Source organism: Phoxinus phoxinus, assembly GCF_949152265.1.
Source record: "Phoxinus phoxinus genome assembly, chromosome: 11".
Lineage (NCBI taxonomy): Eukaryota > Metazoa > Chordata > Actinopteri > Cypriniformes > Leuciscidae > Phoxinus > Phoxinus phoxinus.
In genome coordinates, this window is record NC_136886.1 from 14,005,338 (window position 1) to 14,026,724 (window position 21,387).

At 38.7% G+C, this 21,387-nt stretch overlaps 1 protein-coding gene across 3 annotated transcripts in view; it reads left to right on the plus strand.

Annotated features, from left to right (window-relative positions):
• The window catches only part of mast2 (microtubule associated serine/threonine kinase 2), a 130,278-nt gene that overhangs the window by 12,652 nt on the left and 96,239 nt on the right, over positions 1-21,387 (plus strand). The gene's annotated exons all lie outside the window — the stretch shown is intronic.

The following is a 21,387-nucleotide window of genomic DNA, read 5'->3' on the forward strand; positions in this document are numbered from 1 at the left end:
CACACGTTGGGGGGTGATGCTCTGGGCCAAGTGTTTTGATTGGTGTGAAACTGATGACCCCTCCAGCTAGCTGTATAAATAAATACTCATTGTTTTCCCATACTTTTAACAGTACACTGGACTGTGGATTACATTTTCTTGAGAAAGATGAGTCGATCTGTGTTTTGTGCCAATTTCAATGTTTGATTTCAATTCCTACAATTTCCCAAAGTAGGATTATCCAATACTGATATTATCTGAGGAGTAGAGCTAGTTGTTGGTGTTTTTTTCTCACCAAAGCTATCTATTCCAGCCAAAGATGGTAAGAACTACAATTATTTTAATACTACTGACAAAAACACTGGACTTTCTGTTACTGTTACTTATATTTGTGCTTTAGTGTGTGTGTGTGTGTTTTGTCTTTGTAACTGTATTACATTTTTTTTGCATGCTCCCTCCCTACCAATATTAGTTTTAATTTAAACGTAACACTATTTGCAAATAGCCACTTGATCTGGATTTATTATTTAAAGGGGTCATGACATGAGAAACCAAATTTGCCTTGATCTTTTGGTATATAAGAGGTCTTTGTACCATTAAAACGTCCGGCAAGTTTCATAGCTTAAGACGTCCTCCCCATTATAAACAAATCATTTATTTAATCAAGCTCTAAATACAGCTCGTTCTGGATCCATGGTAAGAAGTGACATGAAAACTACGCTTTAAGCGCAAGGCAACTACGCTCATTTCGTATCATTGTCGCGCCTGCACGCTGCGCGCCTCACAAATGTTCAGTCGACGGACAGCGAGTGGGTCTGTGTACAGGGAAATTACGATGCCGCAGATGTGCTGTTCCTGGCTGTGGACAAACAACATCTTTGAATACGCTGCGAAAGATCCAGTCGTCGGGGAAAAATGGATGCACTTTATTTTTTGCGGACGTCTCAGTCACGGCAGTGTTAGTTTAAGCGTCTGTTCTATACATTTGAAGGATGACTGTTTAGAGAACAAATCCCAAAATGATGCTGGCTTTGCCAGAAAACTGTTGCTCAAAGATAAGTCCGTGCCGACTATTCTGGGCTCAACAACGACGACGCAAACTGTAAGTAATGTATTTAAAACTTTAAACTACTTTTTAAATACGCCGAATCCGCAAATGTTCTGGCTGGGGGCGTTAATAATTGATGCATAGGCACTGACGTTAGCCAATCATAACAGTGGGCGTTAACACTGAACTCTTAAAGGGGAAACACCCCCAAAACAGACTGTTTGAATCAGAGGATGAGAAACAGGGTGGGAAAAGGTCATAAATCACTACATTTTAAACGTTTTTTGTAAAAAAAACTATAGTAATACTATAATTGCACCTAAGGGAACATAATAATAAAATTAAAAAACCATGTCATGACCCCTTTAACATTGGGCAAATAAAATTAATATTGGTTGATTGATGATTGGATGTTTGAAATTGAAATTAAACAGATGATCAGTTTTCACATTCTAAGTATTGATTGTTCATTTATATTTCTAGTAATCCTATTCTGTTCCTTTTACTACTCTTTGAACTCCATTGAAGCCCAATGAACATTGCTTTGTTCTTTTCTTCAGAACTGCTGGCTTGTGACATTTTGTTACACTTAACCCTGTTTCTTTAGATCAGGGTCAGAGCACGCCTCTGGCAGAAACATTAATAATTTAAACTCTTTGACCTCTGGAGGTATTTGTGAAAGCAGAGAATATATTACAGGGGATGTTTACAGTTTAGCATGAACCTCTTTTCTTCCTTTTTATGTTTGCAAGTAACATTGACTAGCCCATATGTCAATATTATGGATAATACAGTGGGCATGTAACAGGATTTCTGAGTGTGACCTTATCTCCCCTGTAGGTCCTGTAGGCTGTGCCTTACAGCGCCGTATTTGGGGCAGAATGGGCTGGGGCTTGTTGGTCTGAATTTGGTGCTCCTTTTTACAGCTGCAAGAGACAGATTAGAGTCTGTGCTCTAAATATATGGCTTCACCTTTTTAAAATGTGGTGCATGGCCCTAGGGTGATGATAAATTAATTATTATTATTCAATAATAATAATAATATTATATAAAGTCCATACTACTACTACTTTTACTTATAGTAGTACCAAGCAAAAAAAAAAAAAAAAACTCTGTTAATGTCGTTTTGTTTGGTGTAAAAATGAATGCCAGTTGCCATCATGCTTTCCTTTCCTTCTTTGCCCCCAGAGATCATTTCTGATCCTTGTGGCCCGATCTTTATAATCTCCTTTAAATAACCTCTGAGCACTAAGAGACTTGAGACTTGCCTTCCGGGTAATCGTATACCTGTAATGTTGTACAAATCATTGCAGTGTCCCAGCTTAACTCTTCTGGTACTCCATTTATTCACCTGTAGAGCATCTAATGACTGTATTGTCCTCACAGAGCTCCTCTCTAAACACTGGAGCTGGAGTTGTGCTCATGAACAGGCCCACACAGCATCTGTGCTTACAGAACGCCACAGTTTACCATTGAATTGGAACCGTCCAAAGTTCCTAAAATTCCTTGCGTGTTTGTACAATAAATATTGTGACTAATTTGATGTTTCCAGCTATTAATAAGTAGCCAGTCCCAGCTCCCTTTTACATATTTTACAATATTTTAAATAGGGATGGGGACGCTACTAAGTTGTCCCGTTACTTAACCACTTGCTTAACCAAGACACATAGCCTAGGTGTTGTTTTAAAGTGTAGAAGCTTGGTTTTACAGTTAATATAGGGAACATGACCATCACTTAACAAGTGCTTTTAAATATGCTGACATATTGGTGCTGTATTTTTATAGCATGAAAAAATAACTGATTTGCATGAAAATGTGGACTGTTAAATCATTGTACATAACAGATATATCATTGAAAGTGTCTTAACTAGCAGTATACAACAACCAAACTATACCAAGTATTTGTATGAAAAGGTTCTACCGACGCACATACAGTAACAGTACACATTATACTTTTGCGCCACGTTTTTGCTTGTAACTTCGCGAAACAGTGGTAAACCCAACCCAAGCTCATTGGAAAACCGTACCTGTGGCAACATGTTTGCAAAATACGTTGAGTCGTGCATGTTTTGCGACAGTTTCAAAGTGAAATGTCAAGTAAATGCCGCTAAAAGCTTTTTTTTCCCCCGCCGAAACAGATAAAGTGAATATGGCAATGTTTTATTACGTATTAGTTTGTACGTATCACTGCAGCTCTGAATTGAAATGTCTGGTGAGTGGAGCTAAAAGATTGCTGCTCCATCTCATTTTATAATAACCTACACCTACACCTACACTATATCCTAAACATACCCCGATAGTGTTAACAAAAGCAAATGCGACATAAAAACGTAATCGTAACCATGGTTTTTAAGCTTGTTTTGGAACTTTGAGCTCTAATATCGTGACTCGTCTTTCAAAGGATTCGTACCCGAGCTCTACGCATCACAAGTACAATTCTGTACCAGCTGAGCTACCGAGCAAGCTTAATAAGTCAATAAAACTTAACATGTAGAGCTGGTTAGGTGATGCAAACACGAAAATATATCCGTTTACAAATCATGCACTATGGTAAAAAGTGTTTTCAGGTCATAACATGATTGTCCAAGGAGTCGCGTGAAAACAAGTCTTTATTAATCCATAATCTCGCCCAATAATCATAATTGTGTGTGAAAACTATTAAGTGCTTGCTGTTTTACTGCCTCAAGTGTTTATTTATTTTAGAAACTGCGGTGATGTACATATTGGTACGTACTTTGCGTTTTGCAGAAATGTTGCCACAGGAAAGTTTTTGGAATGAGTATGGCACCCTGGGGTGCCTTCTGACGAGAGCAGGGGTGCCGTGTAAAAGTCTATAAAAAATTTTTTTGTGTGTGTGAATATAAAAAGTGAATAAGTATATTTAAGTGAATAAATCAATTAATATCTAATGTCTGAAATAACAAATAATAAAAAATAAAAAAATCCATCCGCCCCCTCACTGACCTGTCAGCACGTCAACATCTGTATGCGTAACGTTCGCAAGTGTTTTATTATCCTTAACAATTCGCGCGTGATGACGATGCGTTGTAGTGTAAAAGAATATGGACAGATTTGTTAAAAGAAAAGCTCCAGATGCTTCTGTACCGTCTACTTCCTCATGCAGCAGTCCAGAGCGGGCTGCTGAAAGCAGCAGTAAGAAGAAGAAAAGATAGTATATCGACAATTACTTGTCATATGGCTTTATCTTTATCGGAGATCCATCATGACCTCTTCTTCTGTGTCTGGTATGTGGGGAAAAATTGTCGAATGAATCAATGGTTCCTAGCAAACTGAAACGCCATCTGACAAAAAATCATCCATCTCTGGTGAGCAAGGGTGCAGAATATTTTATTCGACTGCAACACGAAAAACAAGAGGAAATTATGATGAAGAGTATAAGTGTCTGAGAAAGCTTTAAAGGCAAGCTATCTTGTGGCTGAAATAGTAGCTAAATCGAAAAAACCCCCACACGATCGCTGCAGACTGTAATCTTACCAGCATGCAAAGCCATCGTTAATACCATGCTAGGCCCACAAGCAGCAAAAGAAATATCAAAGGTTCCCCTGTCAAGCAATACAATTAGCAGGTGAATAAATTACATGTCTTTAGACATTGAAAGTGTGGTTTTGGAAAAAATCAGATCAAGTGGCAAATTTTCCTTGCAGCTGGATGAGTCGACTGACATTTGTGGGCACGCACAGCTCCTGGCAAATATTCGATTCGTTGATGGCGACAGCATTAGAGAAACTTCCATGACGGGGAGTACGAAGGGCTTCATTAGCAGAGTCAGAGTGCAAAACCCACATGTGAAAGCCACTCACTGCTTTTTACATAGGGAGGCACTGGTAGCAAAGAACACTGAACAAGTGTGCAGATTCCATCAGGGGCTGTTCACGGGTATTAACTCAGATCTCGGCCGTACAGAGACAGTTTGAATTTGTTTCTATGTAATCCTCTCCAGTAATCAGTTCTCACAGATATGCATGTGTGCAATAAACCTTGTGCTTATTTCTTGGGCTTGTCAAGTCTATTTGGAAGGACTATTGTAAATCTGATTTTTGTCTCTTGATACATCCTGTTGAAGAATAATCATTCTCAATCTCTTTTCTCATCTTTCATCTCATCTGTCCAGATTTCTCTCAGAAGAGTAATCCTTTTCCTCTGAAACAGAAAGAAGCTTTAACGTAACACATAATAAACATGAAGATATGAAAATAAGATGAAAACATGAAGAGTGCACCATTCTTTATGCTCTAATTCTGGTTAGTACAGTAAAAATGGTCAAATATGGTTTACAGTAATGGATTATAATAACTTTTAAAAGCTTTACACCATCTTTGTACTTTTACACATTATGGCAAGAAAACACTCATTAACAATTTGACTGTTTTGTGGCTGTTCTGAAGTTTTTTTTTTTTAAACAAACACACATTTATATAATAATCAGTAACAATTCCATAAACTCCCATCATTCAAGACCTCCTCACAGAGAACTGGTCCAAAGAAACTTGGAATGTGTTACAAGGCAGTGGCGTGATAAGCCTGGTTCTAGTTTTGAATAAGTTAATTCCAGTCTTTTGCAGTTCACATTCAGGTCTTGGCTCAATGTATGTCTTCTCACTTCTCCATTGCACGCAGCATTATTGGTTTGTCTTGGCTTGGAAAGTTAGAGGGTGGTGGGGTTCAACTGGAGAACTGGCAGAGTCATGTTACACTGTGTAACAAAATTACATAAGCCAGGAGAAGCACTGCTGAACCATTACTCATGTGCTTGGCAGTTTGAGCTCTGATGAGAGTTCTTTCACAGTTCAGAGGTGAAGCCCTGGGTGATGCAGTCATAGTTGACTTGGTTTTATGCAGTTAGCTTTCTTTGACAACCATTTTTTTTAAGGGAAGGAAATGCACTTTGTGTGAGAAACAACTTAGAAGACAAATGTTAAAAATGCTATGTGACTGAATTCTAGAGCTGCATTGAATTTAGCTCTCTTTGGGAATTATCTTTTATTATTTTAAAGACAAACTAGATTTTAATGTTTTTGGTGCAAAAGTTAGAAGCTACAGCTCCATTAATAATTTGATTAGGAGGTTTGTTCCAACTACACGTTCAAATATTTTGTCATTTGTTACATAGCTTCTTGAGAGCATTATGTGTCTTGCTTTGACATACTAATATGATAACGACACGTCTAGCACTAGGTAGTGAAATTACAGATGCATAAAAGCTGTGGGTGCAACCATGTACATTTTGTGAAAATGGGAGCAGACAGTAGCTTGAAAACTTATCAGTACTATTTAAAGTGGTCATATAATGGCATTTTTGTTAATATGTTAATATGATTCTTTAGGGTCTAAATTAAAAGTTTGTAATATACTTGAATTAAAAATTCTTATTAGTATCGTAAGAAAACACAAATTTTACCTGGTCAAAAACAGCTCTGTTTTCAGCACGCCATTTAAGTGCTTGTGTCTTTAAATGATAATGAGCTTTGCTCACCCCACATAATATTTCACACACATTTCAGTACAATCAACTTGTAAAAGTACATGTACCATTATATGACCCCTTTAAGATGTTGGACGTTCATTTAGCAGCACAATTGCATATTGCATCATGTTGTGACATTATGAAACTAAAAGTGGAATTTTTGAAGTCTTATTGTTAGTTCTTGCACATTTCCCACAGAAGATGACTCTGTGTTATATTACACTAGTACGAAGTGTTCAGGGTGACTCAATGACCCCAATAGCAAGTGATCTACAGAAAAAAGACAAGTACATATTCCCTTTCTAGTTGAGGATTAGATTGTAATAGTTGTACACTTATTCAGAAGTTTGCAATATATCAAAAGAAAGAACAGAGCATCTGCTTTTAATAATAAAAAAAGCATAATGCATTCTTTAGTGCATTAAGTTTCATAAAAAAAGCAAAATTGAGCTAAAAGCTGAGAAAATCGCATTTTTGTCAAAGACTATATCCAGATCAGATTTAGAACGATGATCAAAATAACACAGATGGAGTAGATCGAGTCCATCAACACTCCCAAAGCTTCACAGTGCTATACCTTGTCTTGGGTTGACATTTCATTCAGTAACGTTAGATAGGCTAGTTTTAATTTAAATGCTGTTTAATGTTGATGATCGCATTATTTTACATCTGCTTACATGTGCTATTGCTTGTTTCTGCTTCTTCTTCACGTCTTTTGATCAAGAGATTCTGTACTCTTTCAGAAGATGTGTCATAGTAGCCTGGGAAAACCCAGATGAACTTCCGGCAAATTTAGATTTGCTTTGCAAGTCAGTCTGCCCAAGAGCCCATTCAAGCCCATTTCTAATCCTTCCAAATCGTGGCACCAATCACAAACGTTGAGGCGGGCTTTACACGATGACGATCACTCTGATTGGTTTTAGGTCTATATCCAATTGCGCCCAGAGGCATTTGAGCGACGTCTGTTGGTAAATGGGCTGTGAAGGAACCTTTCCCAGACCCACTCTCAGTTACGACTGAGAAGGGTCTGGTGTTAACCAGGCTAGTGTCATAGCGCCCTCTACCGTATAACGGTGGGAAGCCGGAAATTTTCCGTCAATGGCGGAGAAGCAGAAATCTTTTGTAAAATTGTAATTGTCCTTACTGTCACTTTTGATGAATTTAATATTTTTTTTTGCTGAATAAAAGTATTATTTCTTAATTTAATATATATATATATATCTTACTGACCCCAATTCTTTGAACGGGTGTATGTTGTACAGTACACTTTTATAGCTGTCAAAAACAAGGCCTTTTTCAAGTACAATTTGACCTTACATTTTCTCGCATTTCCCCGTTAATGCTAGTATCACACTTTTCTTGAATGACTTCTCAAGGCCATCCCAGCTGGCTAGGCGGGCCGACACCCTGGCACAGCCTCAGCGAATTAGAACATCGTCCTGTCATTCCCATGGAGTTACTGCACAAACATCCACCCTTTCATTCAGCAGAGCTTGAATACCTACAGCACATCTGGAAGACATCAGCTTACAGACTTCATACTGACTAATGGGACATTGTGTTTCTGGCTGCGTGCACATGTACAGTAGGCGTTACACACGAAACGTAGGCACGCACATACGTTGAGAAGTCACATCTCATTTGGAAGTTGTGGCAGAGAGGATTAGATTGAGGATTTGAGGATTACTTACTCAGGTCTGCTGGAGATGATTAAGGTTCGTTCAGGCCATCAGTTACTTTTTTTCTTTTCAATTTTGTGCCTGGATAAGTGAAGAAATGGAGAATAAGAAATAGATGAACTGTCTGAAGCTGTTTTTGTTTGCAGAAGTTCTTTTTTTTTCAGAAAGATGCTTTGGTTTTAGTTCCTTCCGCAAATTTTCAGCAGCATGGCAGCTTGGATTGTTCCCGATCATCTTTCACTGTAAAGGACATTCTGCATTTGTACAGTTTTAAATTTCTGCTGAGTTTAAAAATGAAATGCTTAGTAGTTTCTTGAAGATGTTTTATCACTCAATTTTCCCTTTAGGTCCATTTATAATATGTTTGAAGGTTCTTGCTCCAAAAACATTTATAATGTAGTTTTACATGACCATTTCCACCCTCTGGAAAATAAATGGCCCTTTTTATTATCCATTTCTCAACATGAGTAAAAAGGGCAATTTTATTCAGAGGCTGCGGGTTTATGATGTCCGAAATCCCAATTTCCAAATAACCATGTTAATTGTTTATTTCATGGTGTCTCTTATTTTTTTGACAACACGTTTATATATATATATATATATATATAAAAGCAATGCTTCATGCTATATAAGGATGAAGGTCAGAAAAATAGATTTAACTAAATGTAAAAGTTGGAAATAAGTGAGAAGAAAGCAGTTGATTGGGGCAGAACTTTTTTATTTAATCTACAATAAAATCTCGTCTGCTTGGTGTGAATTGCTACTGACATTGTGTGGAAAATAAATACAAGCTATCTCCTATTTGAAATGTTTAAACTGTGTCTGTGGACTCTGATCTGGTATATAGCACACCTCACCTGCTTGGGCAAACAGAAAGGCCGGTAGCTCTTTGATCACAGGATGGCAGGCTGCCAGGCAGTGAGAGTGTTTATGTTGCTATTCCTGAGGGATTGACTGGTTTTACGAGCTGTTTTCTGTACAGCAGCGGATGCTGCTCTGCCTCGTGGATGTAGCTGAAGGCTGTTGCACTGTGTCAGCTGTATCAGGGAAATTATTTATCTTTTCTTTGTTTTTGTTTTAACAGATTTTAAAAAAATGTGTTGCCATCAATTTGAGTGTACAAAATAAATATTAAAAAAAATTGGAGTACATATTTTGTTTTGTTTATAAATGTTCATATTTCAATACTCATTTAACCTCCATCAGTGTTATGTTGTCCATTGTTTGTCACTGTTTGTCTAGCTCACTGTTTGCCCAAGGACATGTTGTAAGTGTTACCTGTGTGTCTTAGAGCAATGTTTTATCATTGTTCATGGGAACAGTGTTATCCCCATAGGGGGGGGTCCATAAGTTAGATAGCGGAGTGGGTGGAAAGAGAAAACCAGGAAGAGTGAATCACAAATAGACACAAATGTTTAGGTTTGAAAATGCTCTGCCAGAGCTGATGGATTACAGATAAAGATGTGCATTTCATTGCCGTTTATGAGTCAATGGTAAATACGGCTGTCACTTTTGTGAAATAATCCTGTTCGATTTTTGAGACATAAGTGTTCATTGAATCGATTGTAAAATCGATTTTCCATGTCTAAAGATGTTTCCATTTTAAACGCCAAATATAGGCCAATACACGGACAACTAACAGGTATTAGGACAAACTTTGTGCTTGAGACGCACAAGTCAGCAATATTTCTGATGATTTATTGGCGTGAATTTTCGTGCACAATGACAAACAGGAGTGCAACATTCTCGAATAACAGTAAGCTGAGTGGACTGCCATAACATCAATGAAAAACATTACTGCAGGCTTCAACATGGCTGTGTTTACGAAATGTCAAACAAATTTCGCCTACGTAGGTGATTGTAGCCCATGAAAGGAGGTTGAAAATAAAACTTAAAATTCACTGAAGGACTAGCCTACATTGAACGTGAAGTTCGTGTAGGATAAACATGCAGGGCCGCTACATTCTCCAAATCACACAGTGGACTAGACACATCTGTCACAGTCTACAACTAGGCTGCATTTATGATTTAGGCTATTCAAAAATCTCCCAAATTATTTTAATGTAATGATTCAATCCATTATAGACAACTGTTCAAAAATGAAACTTTAAATGCACTTACTTGAGAACAGACCATCTGTTTTTTTTTTTTTTTTTTTATTGAACGTAACCGACACTTAGGGTGTACTCACACTACGCACGGTTGCCATGAACCGGGCCCGAGTACGATTGTCCCCCCTCCCCACACCCCCTCTGGCCTGCACTCACATAGGGTTTCAGCATTCGTGCCGGAGCACGCTTACGTCATTATGATGAGACGGTTTCGGGATAAACAGAGCGGCGCTCTCTGAACACAATGGAGTCCATCGCTCTGTTTTCTTTGTGGATAATTTTGTGTCGTTTGGTCCACGGTGGTCCACAGCCCTCTCACACCCTGTTGTTAAACAGATGTGTCGCCTTAGTGGCGCGAAAATTTTCACGTAATCGTGCTGCTCGTATGAGGAGGTTTGCAAGGTACCAGCTGAAGTGCAGCACGGACTTTGCAGCTTTGATTACGGACTACAGTTCCCGTACACGCTTCCTGTTCCGCGCTCGAGCACGGTTAGCGCTCACACTGCATGCGAACCGCGCCCGAGTCCAACTGAACCGTGCTCTGGCCCACCTCTTCCAAGCGGGCCAGGGCCGGCTAATCAATACAATACAATACAATGTTTATTTATAAAGCACAATTTAAAAACAACCGAGGTTGACCAAAGTGCTGTACACACAAGAGAAGAAAATTATTTAAAAAAGAGTAATAATAATAAGATGTAAAGGTAAACAATTTTACAATTTACAGACAAACACCAGTTGTAAAATGGGTATAACACACAAAAGTAAAATCATAAAATAAAGAGTCAAGGTAAGTTAAACGCCAAAGAAAAGAGATAAGTCTTGAGAGTAGACTTAAAGGTCAGTAGGGTTGGGGCAGTTCTGATATGGACCGGGAGACTATTCCATAATTTAGGGCCAATGGCAGAGAAGGCACGATCTCCTCTATTTTTTAATCTAGTCCTCGGAACTTGCAACAGACCAGAGTTAGCTGATCTGAGTGACCTTGACTGAGAGTAAGGGTGTAACAGGTCAGACAAGTACTGTGGTGCCTCATTATGAACGGATTTAAAAACAAACAATAGAATTTTAAAATCAATTCTATATTTGACCGGCAGCCAATGTAGAGAGATCAAGGTCGGTGTGATAGGTTCATATTTACGCTTCCCAAAAAGAAGCCGAGCCGCTGCATTCTGAACTAACTGTAAACGTGCAACACAGGCCTGTGAAGCACCAATGTACAGTGAGTTACAATAATCGAGTCGTGATGTAACAAAAGCATGCATGACCGTTTCGAATTTCTTAAGGGAAAGAAAAGGCTTCACCTTTGACAGAAGACGAAGATGATAAAAACACGACTTAATCACAGTGCTTATCTGCTTATCAAATTTAAGATTAGTATCAAACCAAACACCCAAGTTTCTGACACACGTGGTACTATAAAGCGACAAAGATGCAAGATCAGGATCCTGTAAATATTGTCCATTTGAACCAAACACAATAAATTCGGTTTTACTCTCATTCAGACTCAGGAAGTTAGACGCAAGCCAGAGTTTTAGCTCTTTCAAACAATCCATGATAGGCTGTAATGCCTGCCTATCATCACGCTTCAGAGGGATATAAATCTGGGTGTCATCAGCATACAAGTGAAAGGAGACCCCATACTTATTAAAAATAGACCCTAGTGGAAGCATAAATAGGGAGAACAGTACAGGACCAAGAATTGAACCCTGGGGGACACCGGAATTTAAAGTTGTTTCAGAGGAAGAATGGTGTCCAATATTGACAACATACCTCCTGTCAGAGAGGTACGACCGAAACCACTGTAGTACTGTGCCACGAAGACCAACACATGTTTCAAGGCGTGATATAAGAATGTCATGGTTAACTAAATCGAAGGCAGAGCTAAGGTCTAACAAAACCAGCGCCATAGACTGCCCAGAGTCAGTGGTTAGCATGATATCATTTTAAACTCTTAAGAGCGCTGTCTCAGTACTATGGCGGGATTTAAAGCCAGATTGAAATTTTTCATGAATAGAACTGATGGTCAGATAAGACTGAAGTTGATTTAAAACCGTTTTCTCTAGAATCTTGGATAAAAAGGGTAGATTTGAAATAGGTCGAAAGTTAGCCAATAGTTTTGAGTCCAGACTAGATTTTTTAAGATGGGGTCGCACTGTGGCCAGTTTAAAATCAAAAGGTACCGTACCAGTATGGAGACATTTGTTGATTACAGACAACAAGTCAGGGCCAACAGTCTCGATAACTTGCCCAAGGAAACGAGATGGAATGACATCGTTGGGACACATAGTTGGCTTCAAATGAGACATAGTCTCGATCAGAGAATTGAGGTTAACAGACTCAAAGACAGACCAGGTGGAAGTGGAGAGTGAGACATCAGACAGTTTATACGCTGAGGTACACAACGAAGATGTAATTTTGGAAATCTTATCATTGAAAAATGTCGCAAAGTCCTCACATAAGGAGACAGATGCTTCAGGGAAAAGATTAACCTTTGGATGGAGAACAGAATCAATGGTGGAAAATAGAATATTTGGCTTATGGCTATTCCGTATGATTAAGTTTGAAAGGTATCTACTCTTAGCAACCTTAGCAGCTCGTAATAATCCATAATCGAGCCGCCCCCGGGCACGGTTCGGAGCACTCACACTAGTCAAACGAACCGCGCTTTGCTGGTCAAACGCACTCGGGCACGGTTCAAACTGGCTAGTGTGAGTACACCCTTAGGCTAGGCAGGTGGCTCTACCGGGTCTAGGTCTTTGTATTCATCTGGATGATAAAGCTGCATATGCCCCCTCATTGTTGTGCTGCTGTGATATGGGAACTCTCGATCACACAGTTTGCATACCACTTTGTCTTTCTTCATAGTTTGATCTACAGTCCAAAACCCGAAGTGCTTCCATATTGAACTCCTCATGGTATTAGGGGTTATCACTCGTCTCTCATGTCGCACTGTTGATCGCCGTTGTCCTCTATTTTTTTGGCAAAACACCAGCAGCAGCCAATTGAAACTAAGCTATAGCCACATAAAATTGGTGGGAATTTTCTTTTTAGCTTTCGCAACGCCTACTGCACTTTCAGAATTATTTTTCTGCTTGTTTGTGAGTTTTATTACATCTATCTTTTTTTATTTGTTTAATTCATTTAAAATGAATAGTGTACATATTTGGTTAAAATCCCTATTTTCGTTTTCGAAATTTGTGTTTGTTGGTCCGATCGATTGTTTAATCGATTTTCGTACTTAAAGTGACAGCCCTGATGTTAAACCCAAGCAAAATACACAATGAAGCACTGGGCAGCACAAGGGAGGCTAATGCTGAAAACTGGATGCATCTCTTTTGTTGTTGTAATTACCTTGATCGTTATATCAATGTTTTACTGAAATCAAGGCCACAATGCCAGCTTAAATATTTTTTATTTGTTAAGGTTAATGGTGTTAATGTTATTTGCTTAATGTTTTCTGTGCTAAAATATTTTCTCCTATACCAGATGGTAAGCCATTTATAGGTTGACTTCCCTTGTGGCACTTTCGAACCAATCCTCTTTTTGATTAGAAAGTCAGACATGAAAACCTCACAACCAAAAATGTGTGTAGGGACTGGCTGGTATGACTATACTGTGCGACAGTAGATATATTAGTGCATCAGTGGACAAAACTGCTTTACACTATTTACACATAGGTGTACAAACAAAGCAGTCTATTGTTAAGTCTATTGTTATTTTTTTGATTCCCTTGCTATGGCCTTTAATTAATCTTAAGGAGCATTAGTGTTTTCCTCCCCATTCAGATCATAACTAAATAAAACCGGTAGAATTACTGCAAGATTGGCATGCAGGTGCACTTTTCGCAGAAGCTCCACCCCCATACCCCAAAGTCAGCACCCCAGCTTGTTTTGTCAGCAGTCGTGGTTACATAGCAGTTTTTGATACAATTAAAAATTACAAATCACAGAGATCTGGTTTAAGTGCTCTCTCTGGGCTCCTACTTGATCCTGATGGAGTTACTCTAGCATTAATGTTACTCTGTTTGTGGATTAGTTCAGGGTTTCTATAAACCAACAGAAGCATGGCAACATTACACTTGGACCATGAAGTGAAGTCATCACTGCTCTGTAATTCCAGCTTCTCCGGGGCAAAGGTCCTGCTGGTGGCATGGCACTAGAGTGTGACATCGTAGGAACTAACCAATTAGTTTGATTAGGTCTGCGGTTGGCATGTTTGCCTGTGGCATGTTTTGTTTCCTCAGACTCGGGAGCTAAGAAGAAATGACTCCCTTTCCTTTTCCTCACTATCAAATCAACAGTTCAGTTAGCAGGAATTTAGCTATTTTTTTATGTTAATATTTAGCATTTATTGATGCGCTTTGTGCAATAAACTAAATCGGTGTGCTACTTAGCCTACGACATGTTTAGTTTACTCTCATTCCCATAATTATTTATGTGGCGAAATGCCGTGTAATACGTGTTATGACTGTACGGTATCCTTTAAATATCTGTCTAGTTTGAACCTGCCGCATGCTAGAAATATTTCAACTGGGGTCAATATTTTGTGTAATTATTATTAACTTATGTGTCCAAGTAGCCATGTAATAAGCGTAATAATGTACATCGAGCCGGTTGTTATTGCAGAATAAACCCCTTCTGGCTGATGCAAGACCCCCATGCTTCGCGTCGGGTCCTGATCAGCTTGTCGGAGTTTTTTCTGTGATAATCGCTATTAAAATTATCTTTTGACACTCAGTCATAATACAATACAAGGGAATACAGGGAAAGTGTACATCTAGTCAGTTGTAATCGCCGAAGAAGGGGTCTTGTATCAACCTTAAGGGGTTTATTCTGTGAAAACAACCAGCTGGATGGACATGATTCCATGTATTGTATTGTATTATATCTAGTTTTGATTAGGACTGTCAATAGATAAAAAAATTATTCTCCAGACTGCGATCAAATGGCTGGTGCTACTAAATTTTGTTAGAAGTGCCACCACCACGTTGCCCAACTCATATTGCATATGAGAAACGTCAAATGACAAACGAAACGAAAGTTAAACGAAACTGCATTATAGGTTTAAGATGCGTGGACCGTTTATCAGCTCGGAGCAAACGTAGACCGCACAGAACGAACTTAGAACAGGTACTCGCGGGCTGATCTCTCAAATTCTCTGTTATACTTTAATTCTCTGTTATAACTTAAACAAAAAAATATAGCCATTTGAAATTAGAGGCATTGTGATCCAAACAAAGATGCTACACACATGTAGCATGAGCAGTTGTTTTTGATTTAAAGGAGACGGACTGAATGAAAATGCAAATTCACTCTGCGACAGTAGGTGGCGCCTATGGAACAGCAGCGATTTAGGGTTTCTTTAGGTACCGATGTACACAAATCAACGCAGGATACTACTTTATACAGAGATAAGAGGAAAAGAAAATGCCATCGGTACAATACAATCAGTTTCCTTTAGAGAGGCATTCATAAACTAGATCATCTAACTGTATGACGTTATGTTAATGACGTAATTTCACTTGCTTCAGTAATTTAAATGCGTCATTTAAGGATTTTGATTCAATTGCATGCGTTAATGTTGACAGCCCTAGTTTTAATATACTTAGATTACTAAATCTAAATCTACTATCTACTATGTCAGTCTACCTTGAACTGCTGATATACAGATGCAATACAGATGCATTCTGAGTTCTTCTAAATCATCCTCTTATGTCATATCCTCCTTAACATGAGTTCATTCTTAAACTTTTTGTTAATCAGACTGAACCAAATCACCAATCAGGCATCTCCAGTGATAAGCCAATGCTTTTCCTTTGTCTTTATCAGTGATCAGTGAGCTTTCTTCACTACATTGTCGATCCATCCTGAGCCATGAGCTGTGAGCTGCCATCAGTCAGTCTGATTGGGTCTAAATGGAGAGAAATGCCTGGATGTGAGAGTGGGCTGGAGAGATTGATTAGAGGAGACCTGTGGAAAAACATCTGGGGAAGTGAAATTAGCCCAGCCACAAGTGTACAACGTGAGCTGGGTATAAACATTCAACGTTCACTAGAGAGTCATTAAGGCCTCTAGATTCTGAGGTCATGAGTTAACTGTTTGGTTTTCCCTTTCATACTGTCAAAGCATGTTGACCCGAAACAGTTGAGCAGCAATGTATGCTGATGCAAACAGAGCTGTTTAAAGGAACGGTTAATAAAAAAATAAAAAATAAAAAATTAAACAAAAGGAGACATTTTACAGAATTTTCAATACGGTATATGATGAATGCTGTCAAACTCCAAAAACGACAAAGTTCTTTTGAAATGTCTATTTACCAACAAATTCTGAATTTTATTTTTAGTTTCCACAAAAATATTAAGCAGCACAATTGTTTTTTATAAATATTTTTAGAGCACCAAATCAGCATTAGAATGATTTGTAACAAAAAAAATGATGTGACACAGAAGTGAAGACTGGAGTAATGGCTGCTGCAAATTCAGCTTTGCCATCATTGGAATAAATTATATTTAAAAAAAGATGAAAATAGAAAGCAGTTATTTTAAATTGTAATAATATTTCACAATATTAATGATTATATTGTTTTTGAACAAATAAATGAAGCCTTGGTAAAGCATAAGAGACTTTTTGAAAAACATTTTTAAAAAATCTACTGATCCAAACTTTTGAATGGTAGTGTAGCACAGAAGCAAATTATACTTGAGTATACTTATACTTGACTCTGAGGGGGAATATTTTTTAGGGAATGACAACTGAAACAGAAGAAAGTCATATGGTTTTTAAAGGACAAGGGTGACAGAATTGCTATTTTTACATTAATGATACCCTTTAAGTGCACTTTCTGCCCTCTACACAACTGTAATTACTCAGCTATGTGCAAACATGCTTGAGTTCTTCTTTCAGCTGTCAATCATAATACTAGTTGGTTCACATTCTTTCATTCTTTCCAGATTTAGTATCCACTGGCCTAAGCGCTGCTTACTTGTGCCATCAGAACAGAGTTAAGAGCTGTCTTTCCATTTTCGGCCCACAAATGAGTGCTAGTGCGTGCCAGGGTCTGTCGCGTTACTCGCGTACTGTCACTTCCAGGGCTTGATCAGGCCTTCCTCTGGGCCAATGGCCTGGTGTTTTTGGCCCGCCGAATACCTTGGTCCAAATCAGGCCAACTGGGTCTTGAGGGGAGTGGTCATGACATGAACAAATATGAAGTTAACTGAATCAGGAGAGTTTTCATATCAGGTTTACCAGCTGACCTCAATTTTTAAGACATTTTAAACAATTTTAGCTAAAAACTCACTTTCAGACACCAGCGATTTTCTGAAATAACTTCCGATTGCAATCCGATGGGGATTCTGATCACCATATGAGGCAGAAATATATTTATATGCCATGCTGAAGGCCATTATGCGAACCATTCCAATAATACATACATACAATTATGGAAAGGAGACTGCTTGAATAACATGAAGACAAATCATATGATTATTAGTAATTAGTAATTATTTGACTTCATGTTTCATCTGTCTTTTCCCTGTGCCTTTGTTGATACTGGACTTCTGCATGTCAAAAATGACACATACGAGTTCATCGGAGTATAAGGCTGTGTGTCCACCAAAGCGTTTTTAGCCAGCTGAAAACGCTAGGCGCTCTGCTGAAAACGCAGAGCTGTGTCAGCACTTGAGAGCGTTTTTTTTCTGTTTAGAGGCTTCGTTGCTATGATACAGAATATCCGGTGGTCGGTGTGGTATTAGTCCCGCCCCTCCTCCACTGTGATTGGACGGTTGGGTAAAAAGTGACAGTGATGAGTGCGACGTTTTACCCAAAGTTGAATATTCTTCAACTTTCGGCGACCTGTAAAAAACACCGAACGCTCAGCGCTTCAGCGTGAAAAAGGCGCTCAGTGCCTCGTTACGCTCATGGCGTTTTAAAAACGCGGCGCTCCCATTGAAGACAATTGAAAAAACACGCCAGCCGCGTGAAACTCTTTGGTGGACACACGGCCTAACTCCTGTTTTCTGCTTGTGAGCTCCCTCTGTTGCTCTGGCTGAAAGGATAAAAGTATAGTGAGATAGGAGAGATTGCTCAAACCTTCTCAGATCGCATAATTTCATGGAAAATTAATAGAAATGCACATTTTTTTCTAAAGAAATTATGTAAACATATAATATTTTATTAATTTATCTAAATGTGTAAGCCTTTGGACTTAACTTAAAAGCCTTAATGGAGTTGTTTTGTGCATTCCTGTGATCACAAATAAATGGAAGCATGCTCGACAACATAAGTGTGTTCTCTTTTTATGAGATGATGATAAATACCAGTTTGATTCAGAATGATTGATGTGCGCTCCTGACATAAATTAATAAATGACTGTCACAGTAACATTGTTTATTGCAAATCATTGGTCAAATATCGATGCTGGAGTCTTAAGTAAAGGCCGAACGTCGCCATCTGTCATGTTTATTTTGCGATCTAGCTAGTTTTCAGTCAGTGAGCCCCGTGCTAGTGAGATGGTGGGGTTGTGTGATGTTCTATGGAGGTGTGTTAAGGATTAAGATTAAGGTTTTAGGGTAGCGCTGCGGGGCTACTGGCCTGACAGAGTGGAAACGCAGCTTGACTTTTGTCTTGCAGCTCATTGTTAGAGCTGTTGTGAAGGAATTTCCCTTTTATTTTGATTTATTTATATACATTATTGCTATGCAAATAAGTGTCACAATGTGGTCAGCGGGCACGAAAACGAGGACATATTCAGTAGAGTAACCAATGAAACTGAAACTTAACAGAGCGCTGAAACAGGAAGTGAATTAAACAGAAGAGGATGTCAAAATAAGGGTCCACATAACAGAACATAAACCTGACAATAAGCTCATTAGTCTATTGTTGTATGTCAGTTCTGATCCTCGAATATCTCTTGACGAGAGGCTTTCTGCTGATATTACACCAGATTTTAGCATTGCTCGTCTCTGCACGTTCTAGACAGGCTGTCACTCAGCACAGTAACATTGTTACAATGGACTGTTTTTGAGTGGGTCATTAAATGGTTAATTCATCAAACACGTTCGATCTCTCTCTCATTCATTGTCACCGTTTAAGCTTGTTATGTGCAAATCCAAGGAGCCTCTGTGCAAATCACCATGATGAACAGAATCTTATTATCAAAAACTTATTTAAAGGGTAACTAAACTAAAACTACTTTTTTTTAGTTAATGATCTGTTAGACTGGGGCTTTATTAATGCTGTTCATTGATTTGATTCAAGTCATTTTTTTGACATTTTGGGTATAAAGTGTTTTAATTCTACAAATATATGGTGTAAAAACGTCAGAGTGCTGCCCTCTTCAGGTTGAACTGTGGCTATTGCAGTTGATTTTTCCTATTGGAAGTTGTGGGGCCCTGTGACGTAAGAGGGTACCAGCTAACCACACCCTTGCCTCCACTGGGCTCTGCCCACTTTTCCAGCATTTTTCAAATATTGCCAGTGGGTGAAGTCAGACTCTGACCAGGGCTTTAGTTACCCTTTAACATTCAATACACATGCGCGAAGTGCAAAACAAGAAGGGCATAGCTTTATGAAAAAAAAATAAAACACTTGAATATCCCTGTTTCTGTGGTTGCTTGCGTTCCTCTGCGGTTGGCTTGTCAGTAATGCGGTATTACAATATTGCGGTTATGACAGCCAACAGCCCTAGTTGAGGTCCGAGGCTATTGGCCCGACCCGGCACGTTGTTGGCCCTGGCTCGTACTGGCTGGCAGAGGAAAAGCGGCTAATGTTTAAGCCCTACTGCAATGCTTTTACAGAGGCAGGTGAGAGTCTCACGTGTATTCACCGGTGTCACTTATCCTCATCTGATTAGCCCTGGGACTCCAGACTGACGTCATAGTCACCCATCCTTCCCCCACCCTATCTGATACTGTCATCTCAGGCAGGACTTCTCATGGGCTGCATCTTCTAGCCTGTCATTTGATTAAGTGTGCACTTGCTTTACAAGGGCTATAGCTGTGTGGAGTAAATATATGGTTTTTGCTGTAAATTTAGCTGCACTTTAGGGGCTTAAAGCATATGAAAGATGTAGCAATCCTAAAGAAGCTTTGTCTGAACCTTTGTTACTATAAATTAGAAGAAAAGAAAGAACACTCAAACATGCAGAAGGTAAGGGATGCAGATGGTTGCGTTTGTGTTGTGAAGCAAAAAAATGTACACTACCATTCAAAAGTTTTGGGATCGATTTTCAACACTGATTGAGTTGCATCGATTACTCCAGTCTTCAGTGCCACATGATCCTTCAGAAATCATTCTATTGCGCTGATTTGGTGCTCGAGTAACATTTCTTGTTATCAATATTGAAAACATGTCACTTTTGATAAATTTAATGCATCCTTGCTAAATAAAAGTATTAATTTCTCTCTCTTTTTAAAATTACTGACAAACTTTTGAGTGGTGGTGAATGACTTTGAGTGTGATTGTGAAACTTGTTTATAGCCCTTTGTTTTCTTTCAGGGTCATTTTTTTTGGTCACTGGTTGGATTGCTTTTGGTTTGTTTTTTCACTCTGTGTGTGTGTGAGCTAGTGACAACACCGTTTGCTTTGAGGCTTTTTACTTTTGAACGGTGTGGTGTGGTTTTATGAGCACTGCGTATTTAATACAAACAGGCCTTCCAGATGTTTCTGGAATTTCGTGACACCACAGAGAGGATGTGACCAGTGCAGGGTTCTTGCCAGATTTCCATGGCAACGTCTGTTTCCCATCCTGATGAAGAACAGCGAGTATGAATGAATCTGCAGGCGTCTTTAAAGAAGTTATTTGGCTCTCATTTTGGGCCCACATTTTTTACCTCTTAAATGTGATTGTTTTTGCCATCATAATTCTTGTGTTGATGACAGCTTCACTTTGTTGTTGTAGTTTTAGTGGTTTATTAATGTAATGATGATTTTAGGCACCTCCATGATTCAATCCGATTCTGGGAGTCACAATTTAATTTACACTTATGTTTTTTTTCTGATGAATTATTCTGCTTTGCAAAGGCAAAACAAATTTGTTGTATATTTTTGCATTATTCCATGTTGACTTTAAGTTTAAAAATGAAAA